At 38.3% G+C, this 11240-nt stretch overlaps 1 pseudogene; it reads left to right on the plus strand.

Moving 5' to 3' along the window:
* Window positions 1-6144: 6144 nt before the first annotated feature.
* LOC113334155 lies at window positions 6145-11240 on the plus strand (annotated as a pseudogene).

Consider the following 11240-nt stretch of genomic DNA (forward strand, 5'->3'; position numbering starts at 1 on the left):
TGCAGCGATCAAACAAGGAAGAAATTTTTTGAAATCTTTAGGTGGGAAAAGAAGATTTGTCATCCCTTGCATTGTGCTGGTTTCTATCTAAACCCAAAGTTTTTCTATAAAATACTATCTGAGAAGATTGACAGTGATGAAACGTACCGAGTTGTGAATGAGGGACTTTGCAAGGCTATGGAGTGACTTATACCTGATACTAAAGATTTTGATCAGGAAATGCTTGACTTGAGGACTTACACAGATGCGGGACGTTTACTAGGAAGCTGTTCAGCTATTAGGACAAGAGATACGATTGTGGATGGGGAAAAACGATTTGCTGGTTTTTACGGAATTGAAGAGTCAACCGTGTGGAGACTCCTTGAACCGAGCGAAATGTTGAACTTTACACAGATGCACTGCAAGAAGGGAGTGCTTTAAGTTCGAGAGATCAATATGTAAGACCCTGGCCTAAACCAAAAACAATGGTCGTTCCAGAGTCAATTCGGTCACAAGAGAGGATGGGTTGATCTGTAGGAGGGAAGCTGAGAAATGCGTGAGATCAATGTTGATCTGATATTGTAGGTGTGTTGTGAATTCAGCGTAAAAATGCCCTGAATGATTGAATTTTGCTCAATTGAGAGTAATTTCTGTGAGTTCGTGTAGACGAAATATTGTCTGTATGAACTTTGATGAGAAATTGCTCGTCTTAGTGAATGTTGTTCGAGTGTTCGAAAACTTTTATCTTTTCAATCAGGATTCAAGGACATTTTATAATGCCGGAGTTGAAAACACCATGATCCCATGAAGTGTGACAGTTGCTGGAATCAGAGAATGGGAAATGGGGAAATTATGTTAAAACCAATTACTCATCATGCGGATACTTGGTTAACTTTCCACCCACTACTTTGCTGACTCTTCCAACTGATTGCACGACTTGCTCACATTCTCATCGTGGATGAACACACGTGCCGTAGACCGCCAGACCAAAACCCTAGTTAATATCCCCCATGTGACACGATTGAAATCTCGTGATTTTGGAGTCAGTTGCTGACTTTATGGGACGATGAGTCCATGTAGTTGAACATGTGTGAGTAAATGTTTCGAAACTCATGAATTTAACATGTCTGCTGAGACGAGGTATCATCATAACCTAAGACGAGCAAAACTGTGTTGCTAAATTGTTGAATATTGATAGTTGAACCAACATTCTCTGGTTTGAGAAAATATTGCTAGTCCGAGCAAATATTGCTAGTTCGAGCAAATATTGCTAGTTTGAACAAATATCGTTCTGTTAATGAATTATTGGTAGCTGGACCAAGTAAAATATTAATTTAAGTTACTGACTGCTGGGTCGAGCAAAATAAGTACGAATGTTAATCATGGAATCAACATAAAATTATCAGAGTATTTGAATCTGCTCAGAATTACGTTTCTGCAGAGTTCTGGATTCAAAACCCTAATTTTACCGAGATAATGATTTATTGCAAATCACATAAGACTGGCTACATGGGATGACGGGTTCACCATATAACGCCCAGATGCTCGAATCAGCAAAAATACCAAAGTCTCTTGAGGACCAGTTGGTGAAAGAATGATTAAATGTTGGTTCAATCATTTACTGAAATAATGCTCGTGTGAGCGACAAATCATAAAACCTGGTTTTATGGAAAATATGAGGGACCAGCCAAGAGGTCATCGGACCGGCTCTTGATGGCCGTGGGATCAGTAGATGGTCATTTGAGCAAACTTCCAATTGTTTGGAAAGAGTTTGAACCTAATATGAGCAGCTGAGCAAATTAGGTTAAAATCATTAAAGCACGCGGGACCAGCTGTTTGCAAGCCTCGGGGCCACCCTTGGTCGGTCAAAGGGATGTGCCCATGTCACCATAATGTTCACACTTCAGTCCTGAGAATTTTGATATTTTCTGGTGCACGTTTGAGCAACATTTGGAGAAAATATGCAAAATCCATGGTTTTGCTGAAACCGGCAAAAATACATGAGATGATGAAAATAATAAATAAAACAAGGAATTAAAAGGTGTGGGATCGGCCACGGATAGGGCATGGCCGGCCGGATGACACGTGGTCCCACATGTTTTTCCCAGTTTTATGTGATTTTATGTATTTTTTCTCTGATTTAAGGGAAATTCCATGAAACTGGAGAGTATGGCGAAATTAGGGAACTTCCATGAGATGAGAGACATAAATTAAAATATAAAATAGGGAATGGGAGTGTGGGACCGTCAATGGCCGTGACATGGCCGGCCGGCCAACAGGCGCGGGTCCCCAGCCACTCTTACCAATTTTATGTAATTTTGATGATTTTAGATAATTTTCATAAAATCAAAGGGATTTGTTGAAAATCAAGATATTTTGTTGAAATCAGGGAGTTTTCATGAAATCAGGAAACAAAACACCAAATAATAATAAAATAATGGGCGTGTGGGACCGGCTAGGGCATGGCCGGCCGGCTAGAACCCGGTCCCACAAGTTTTCCTAATTTTTTAATATTTTCCATGATTTTAGAGAAAATACATGAAATTAGGTAATTTTAGGGAAAATTCATAAAATCAAGGAATTTTCATAATTTGAGAAGGAATAATAAAATAATGGGACGTGAGGTGTGGGACCGGCCACGGCCAAGGCATGACCGGCCGGCCGGCGGTCCCGCGACACCTTTCCCTAATTTTATTATTTTTGATAAAATCATGTGATTTAGATAAAAATACATGAAATTAGGTAATTTTCATGATTTTAGGGAAAATTCATAAAATCAAGGAATTTTCATAATTTGAGAAGAAATAATAAAATAATGGGACGTGAGGTGTGGGACCGGCCACGGCCAAGACATGGCCGGCTGGTTCTCGGTCCCGCGACACCTTTCCCTAATTTTATTATTTTTGATAAAATCATGTGATTTAGATAATTTCTTTGAAATAAAGGAAATTTTCTCGAACAAGAGGATTTTCATGAGATCGTGAAAATAGTAAAAATATGATAAAATATAAAATTGGGTGCGGGACTAGTCACGGCATGACTGGCCGGCTGGTGAGCCTAGTCCCCTGGCGCTTTTGCTTAATATTTTATTATTATTATTATTATTTTCCCTTCCTATTTTGCATAGGTTCCTCGTTCGTTCGTATTTTTGAAATGCTCGTTTGTGCATTCAAAATGCTGGTCTGTGCATTATCTGCTAATTACACTTGCACCATTTTTGTCAGGGCTTATTCGGTGCTCAGATGCCTGTTTCGTTGAATATTTATTACTAACCTGTGGAATTCTGTTGGGAAGAACCACAGATTGAAGTAACGAAATATAACGAGGAATCGTAGAATATTGCTGGATATTCAGGCGATTGATTGACGACTCGTAAAATATTGTTGGATATTCAGGCGATGGCTCGTAGAATATTGCTGGATATTCAGACGATTTAAGATAATTAATTGCTGGCTCTATACTAGAAGGGCTTCCTGTCTAGGAGCATTAATTATCTGAGGGTTGAGCAATATGAACTTGCTAGAGTGTCATATTCCTCTTGCATAGTCGGGGAAAACTTGGTTACATCCCGAATACGTTGTCGCTCTATACTAGCAGACATGATGTCTAGGAGCCGCCCAATCTTTCGATTCTATACAATATGAGATGTGTCGTGGCCTCAGCTGAGAGACTACACATCTACATCTTCTCTGAGAGACTTTCTCCATCAGAGGTGGCATGAGCTTTCATGCATAGAGACATGAGTCTCGATACTCATCCGATTGCCGGATCCGGAGTAATTACTGAAATTGCTCAGTATTCATGAGATGTGTCGTGGCCTCAGCTGAGAGACTACACATCTACATGTACTCTGAGAGATAGCCTTCTCAGTCAAAGATTTTATGGCATGATCTTTCATGCTTTGATGAGAGACATGAGCCTCAATACTCATCCGGTTGCCGAATCTGGAGTATAGTTTTACAATTCTACCCTTTGTCGAAAATCCACCATTTACAACGATGAGGCCGCGTAAGTTTCAACAAAACTTTATATATCTGCATATTCTCATGTTATTCATACTTATGGACAAAAAACTTCACCAAGACTTTATTTTTTTTTCCATGTTTTTCCTCTTGATCAGATGATTGGTGTATACTTCATGGGGTTGGTGTGCCTTGCTTACAAAAATTCGCCATTCGAGTGTTAAGATTAAATGTTAGTACTTCTCCCTGTGAGCGTAACTGGAGTACATTTGAGAATGTAAGTCCATACTTACTACAATGTCTTGTCTTACGTCAAGTCTAGTTTTTATTTCTTGTTCATTCAAAGTGAGTAACTAACTTTCTACTGTCCAACCAAATTTTAGTTGTATTCCAAGAAAAGAAACAAGTTCTTACAACAGAAGTTGAGTGAGTCTGTCTTCAAGAAGTACAATAAAAAGCTACAACGTCGATACGAAGAAGAAAACAAGTACGACGGCGACGAAGATGTATATCGTCCTATTTTCTTAGAAGCATTTGATGAAGACGATGATTGTCTCATACCGGAAGGTGGAGGATTAGTCAGGGAAGGTGAAGATCTTACTTGGGAACATGCTAATGCAGCCAGTGGAGCTATCGATGTTGGACCAAGCACAAGGTCAAGAATAAAGGAAAGATCGATTGCTCATCCTACATTCAATCTTCTCTCTGAAGAACCTGATGTTGAAACTCTCCCCCCATCTGATGATGACAGTGAAGATAGTGATGATACAAGCTTTCAGTTTGAAATGGACTTTGATAAGCGTATGCAAGCTAATAAGAGAAATCGTGCTGATAGAGACAAAGGTGGCGATGAGGAGGGAGATGATAGAATTGAACTTTAGCCTAGAGATTGGTTAGATCATCTAGGCTACAACTAATTTGGGTTACAACTTAGATGTAACTTAGATGTTTGGAAGTTGATTTGGGTACAACTGAAATCTGCTAGTTATTGTAGGGTCTGTAGAGTTTCATTAGAAGTTTGGAAGGTGGTGTAGGGTCTGTAGAGTTTTATTAGATGTTTAGAAGGTGGTGTAGGTAACAACTGAAGTCTGCTAAATGGTTAAGTGTAGTTCATGTCTATTGCCTAGTTGCAGTTTATTTTGTTTGTTGGCAGAACTTCTATGCTTGGTTTATGCTTGTTTAAGTAGTTTTCAGGTTTAATAGAATTGAATCGGGTTTTAAAATGTTGATTTGATATAGATTGTCATACATTATGTCACACAGTTACATATCTGATAGAATTATGTAGTTTTTGAAATACTCGGGGATCGGTCCCAGCCGAGTCGGGCCGAACCCCGCAGCGTACTACATTGGCTGCAGAGAATATACTCTAGTGCTTAGAAGATCATGTGACACCTTGACATCTTCATTTTGAAAAAAAGTTGGGAAGTGCTACCAACTTTGACATTGATGCGGGCAAGTTTTAAAATCACGTATGCGTTTTTTTACTCACTAGCAAATTCGAGGGGCAATATTTGCACGATGAAAGAAAAAAGCTTAATGTTTGTGGTCGCCGTTATTCTTGTTTTATGCACTGAGGTTGTGAAAGCTTTCTTTGATTTGTTGACTTGGTTTCATAAGATTATTAAATTTAACGACTACGGAATCATATAATATAACATCTTACTCGTTTGCTTAATGCCTGCCTTTCATTGCTTTACTTAAGCATAACTGCATAAGCACTTTGTAATGTTAAAAATATGCGAAATTCAAAAAATGAAAGTAACTCTTTTCTATAAACAGAAGGGTATTATTTTTCACTGGATATTATATCCCTTTGATCCAAATATACAGTAGGGACTTACAAAAAATGGTTTTGACTCAGTGACGACTTCGTCAATACTACTTAACTTCGGAGTATTACCTCCATCTCTAAAAAATAGGCAGGTTTATGTGTAAATTTATACACAAACCTGCCTATTCTTTAGAGACGGGGGAGTATTATTTTGAGATGGGGTCTAGCTTAAAACGGCTGCCTTGTACAGTGTAGCTGCATTTGGGGTGCCACTTGACCAGGCCACTAGGCCATAGTCCTCCGCAGAAGAACTAAACCGACCATGCCAAGTTGCCTTCAATTATCCGCTGGATCAAACCGGCGGGCAAATCAAAGTTAAATTAAACAGATTATAGTAATACGATAATTTTTTTCTTTTTGCAATGAAAATCAAAATCAAAATTTTATTTTAAAGCATTTTATTTTTCCTTAGGTTCTTCACTTCTTCTCCTTGTTTCTTCTCAGATCTAGGTTTCCATAATCCATTGACAACCCTAACTATTTCCCGCCCTATTTTAAACTAGAGAACCCAGTTAAACCTAGCAGTTACCATGTTCTTCTGATTTCTTTTTTTCTTTTTTTTGGTGCCGTTACCTATTACTAAGAAATGTGGGTTTTCTCTGAAGCTGATGATAAAGTAGTAAAATTGCAAGATAATAATAAGATAGAAGAAAAGATAATCAAAGAAGAAGAAGATGAAGTTGAGAAAAGTGGAGAGGTATTGTTTTGTGGTGGTCATACTGATGGAAATTTGACTTCTCCTACTCGATTAAGACCTCTAATTGGTGTTAACATTCGTTATGTTGCTGCTGGTTGCGGTAAATTTCAATTTGGTCTTCTTTTTGTTTAGTGATTACTTGGTTTTCTTTAATTAACGTCATTTTACTGTTTTTTTTATAGTATCTGGCCATTGTGTTGCATTGGATGTCGAAGGTCGTGTTTATACGTTGGGAAAAAATAAGGTCGAATTTCCGAAAGTTTTGTTTTGTTTTGTTTGGATTGGATTATATATGCTTAATTGGATTTAGTTGTTCTGCAGAGGGGACAATTGGGACATGGTGATATGATTCAGCGTGATAACCCGACAATTGTATCTGGACTATCGGAGTAAGTTTATGTCTTTTATCTGCTTTGAGTAGTGGGAATTTGAACCAACATCTTTTCTTTTTTTTGACAGTAGTAGATTCAATTACTTGGAGGCATTCCAGATGTTGCCCTATTGTCTGTGGTTTATGTGCAAAGACTATTTGAACTCTTTCAATCCATAGATTTGTTGATCATTACTAGTCTCTGCCTCTAAAATGGATGCAACATTTTCATTGGGTTGTTTAAATTCGGCTTTGCCTTGTGGAAATTACTACTGATGGTAGAATTGTGAACTAATGCACTTCCATCTGTTCTTTTATCAACTAATGTGGCATTATCGTTGGCTGCAGACACAAAATAATCAAAGCAGGCGCTGGTAGAGCTCATACAGTGGTGGTGACTGATGACGGAAAGTCCTTTGCTTTTGGCTGGAATAAGCATGGGCAATGTGGAACAGGTTCAACAAGGACTGGTAAGTGCAAGTTGTTTGTTGGTTAACGGTGATGTATGCTTTGACGGAATCCATCAAGTTATAGAGATGCAGAGTTAGTTGCTAGCATCTGTATATATTGATTCTATTTCTTGAGTCATAAACTGATTGTGAATTCGAGTTATTTCTCCAAATTTCACTCGCAAGTTCTGTCGGAAATTGTGTAAGTGGTGGCTGAGTTCACGCCTAAAATGTTGGGTTCAGATTACGAAAGAAGGTTCACTTCGCACACCAAAATTAAGGATGATAGAATTATTTGGAGAGCACTCCTGGAATTGGCGCACCAAATTGTTATCTTGCACATTCCTGTCAGTCACATTATCTCTATAGTTGCAAAATATAGTTCTGAGTTCTTTCTTTATTTTGAGTTTATCATCGAGCTTTTTGCTCGTAGGTCTTGTTGGTTTGTGGTTTTTAGGATCATTTGTTGGTTAATCAATGTTACCTACATCAGATTTTTCCTTAACTAATCAAGTTCAATCCCCGGGGAGCAATAAGATTTATGAAATTAGGCTAATCAGTGCAATCAAACGTGGAAAACGCACTAATCCTATATAACAAAGGTCATGATTCACTTGCGATTACTAGGATGCATGATGCATCACTACAAGCAATAACCACAAGTATGCTACTTGTATTCAAGGTGTATCACTTTTGCGTATAATAAACCCTAAACTAGCAATAGATGTGAATGCAAGTTCAGTCTTTTTTAACAGTTCTGATGCTGATTAACTCACATATCTCTTCTTAATTCTGCAGAGTTTCAGCGGTCACCAGTTTCTAGTCAAGTTTCTGAAGTCACAAATGTTGTTTGTGGAGGTGATTTTACTGTGTGGCTGTCTTCTGTGGAGGGATCGTCCATATTGTAGGTTTACCCTAGTTGTACTTTACTTGATTCTCAGGCAGTTGTAACTATCACTGAACACTTCTTGCAATCTTTCTGTTTAGATTGAATCAATGTTTCTAGATCTAGAGTTTGTTGTTTACTTGTGGATATGCATAACTGTTTCTGTTTTTTAGAACTGCAGGTCTTCCACAGTATGGTCAACTAGGGCATGGGGCAGACAATGAGGTATGTCTAAGAAACATTTCACACCTCGTTCTTTTCAGTTGTGTTTTCTTTAGGAATTCTAATAGATTGTTTGCTTTACTTTCAGTACAACACTAAAAGTAGCTCTGTGAAGCTTGCTTATGAAGCCCAACCTCGTCCAAAAGCAATAGCCGCTTTTGCAGGGAAAAGTGTTGTCAAAGTTGCATGTGGAATAAACCATACAGGTTTTTCATAAGTTCCACCCTTCAGGTTTTTCGTAACTATTGTCAAAGTTGCATATAAACTGATGCTGCTTCTTTCTTTTTTTGTGTGCTTTCAGTTGCGGTGGATTCTAGGGGTTTTGTTTACACGTTAGTACTCCTCCACAGCTCTACTTTTTATTTAGTCATGCTTTAGAGAGGCAACCATTATTTGCATCTGTTGTCGGCACTACATATTTATCTCTCTCTGTTGTATATTCAGGTGGGGTTATGGTGGCTACGGAAGGTATGCCTTGTTGCATATTAAAGATGCTTTTTTGCTCTTAACTATAATTTTTTCTAAATTTCCAAGCTGTGACTGTTTAAGTTCGTGGTGCACAGGCTTGGGCATCGAGAGCAGAAAGATGAATGGACTCCTCGTGTTGTAGCTGTCTTCCAAAGGAAGAATGTTCTACCTCCCAACACAATTGTAGCTGCTGGTGCTCATAATTGTGCAGTCACTGCCGGTAAAATTAAAAAAATTAGTCTAAATTTTAGATGTTTATGGAACAGTTTCTATTATTTGTATCATTTGCTTGTAGATAGTATGTTGGGATTTATTCATTGTACAGCCGTAAACCATTTGCTCTAGACCTAGCTAAGCAGGGCATAGATCATGTCTACCATATAGGAACAAGAGGTCCTGACACGGTTTCTACCCAAGTTGACAAGGTTTGTGAAATGAGAGACAGAATGATAAAATACCTAGATAAGCAACCCATAGATCATATCTACCATATCTATCTCTGTCATAGTCAGAACTGTATTCATAGAATTAGATTGTATTCATACGTTTTCTTGATTTGTAATGTAAATTTTGTTCATGTACTATTAGTTACGTTGTCTATCACTCCAGGGTCCCTACACACTTATGGACCCTGATCAGTTAGAAAAAGTGTATATTTTTTTGGTATAGACTTTATTAATGAGTTAAGTGTTTTCCAGGTGGAGGACAGTTATACATGTGGGGAAAAGTGAAGGTTAATAGCGAAGATTGGATGTAGCCGAAGCCTCTTCTTGGCTTAAGGTTTTGTGATAGACCTTACATGTTTTTCCTCTGAGAGTGTTTAAACTTTAAACTCTAATTGATATATGATTGTACTTGTAACATCATTTTTAAAAATTTTGTCTATATGCATATGATCACAGTATATTCATATGCGTGCATGCCTCTCTGTTGGCTCTGTTGACCCTTCCAACTGTTTTTTTTCTTTCTAATTGGTTTGCTAATCTCTGGGCAACATACATTATGTGTATATACACCAACTTTATAGTTAGCTATATTTTCATGTCTTCTCATTATCAGCGGCTGGAACATTCGTTGCATGGATTCAGGCACCTCACACAATTTTGTTGGTGCTGAACAGTCGTGTATAAGTTGGGGTCATGCTACGAATGGAGAGCTTGGATATGGTCCTGAGGGACCATTGTAAGTGTTGTTTTTCCTTGCTATCAGTATGTTCCTGTTGGATGGAGATATCATAAAATCATACTTTTCTTGATGTCCCGGTTTAACTTTGTTTTGTTTGCCCATTGTACCATAGATGTGCAGCGAACCCCAAAAAAGTTGATGTACTTGAGGGTATGCATGTAATGAGGTATGAATTTTAAGCTCTATCTGGCATCATTCAAATTTAAGATTAACCAATAAAAAAGACTAATCCTGGATTTGTGCAAAATTACTTTTGTAGTGTCGCCTGTGGTTCATGTTATTCAATGGTGGTTGTTGATAGAACAAATGTTGGTGGTAAGCTTGATCAGGTAAGCACTCTTGTAAAACTATCTTAGTAACGAAAAAAATACAGCACATGTTGTGAGTAATCTAGTTTTCTGTCCCGAGTGCAGCTTGATGTTTATGATGGCAAAGCTTCTGAAGTAGGTAAGTTTTGGTTAGGTTTAGTGTAATCTTTACATTCTATAGAGTCGTGTTTTTGCTGTTTTTGTCAAGTTTTTCATTAGTGTTGATTCTCCGCCCTGCAGGGACCGCTGACGCCAAAGCTAAAAGACCTGCACCAAAGAAAGGTGGTGCTGGATCTTCATCCAATAAAAGGAAGAAGTCTGAAGATTTGTCTGAGTCTGCTGAACCCAAGGCTAAAGATCCTGCACCAAACACAGGTGGTGCTAAAGCTTCATCCAATAAAAGGAAGAAGTCTAAAATTTCAGCAGAGTTTGAAAATGAAGACGATGAGAGTGATGGTGGTCCCAGCAAAAATGGATCAGATGCAAAGGAACCCGCGGCTGGAAAAGGCACCGGGCGTGTGCGAGGACGGCCTCCTTCTGCAGAAAAGAAAAGCATGCGGCTGCGCAGTGGGGGGACTGGTGAAAAGAGAGGCAGGCCAAGAAAGTCGTGAGAGCAATAAACAACAATAAATTGCACTATTAACAAGTATTCGGCTTCATTAACTAGATATAATCTCAGGTCTTAAATCTAACCGAATCAAGTCATGCTGTTAGTATTAGCTGTAGAAAACATACTCCAGTGCTTAGAAGATCTTCCTGTGACACCTTGCCATCTTCATTTTGAATGGCACAGTTGGGAAGTGTTCCCAAGTTTTGTACAGATGCAGCACAAGTTGGAAATATTGCAAAATTCATTTAAAGACAAAAAAGAACTATAATT

Source organism: Papaver somniferum, unplaced genomic scaffold, assembly GCF_003573695.1.
Source record: "Papaver somniferum cultivar HN1 unplaced genomic scaffold, ASM357369v1 unplaced-scaffold_135, whole genome shotgun sequence".
Taxonomy (NCBI): domain Eukaryota; kingdom Viridiplantae; phylum Streptophyta; class Magnoliopsida; order Ranunculales; family Papaveraceae; genus Papaver; species Papaver somniferum.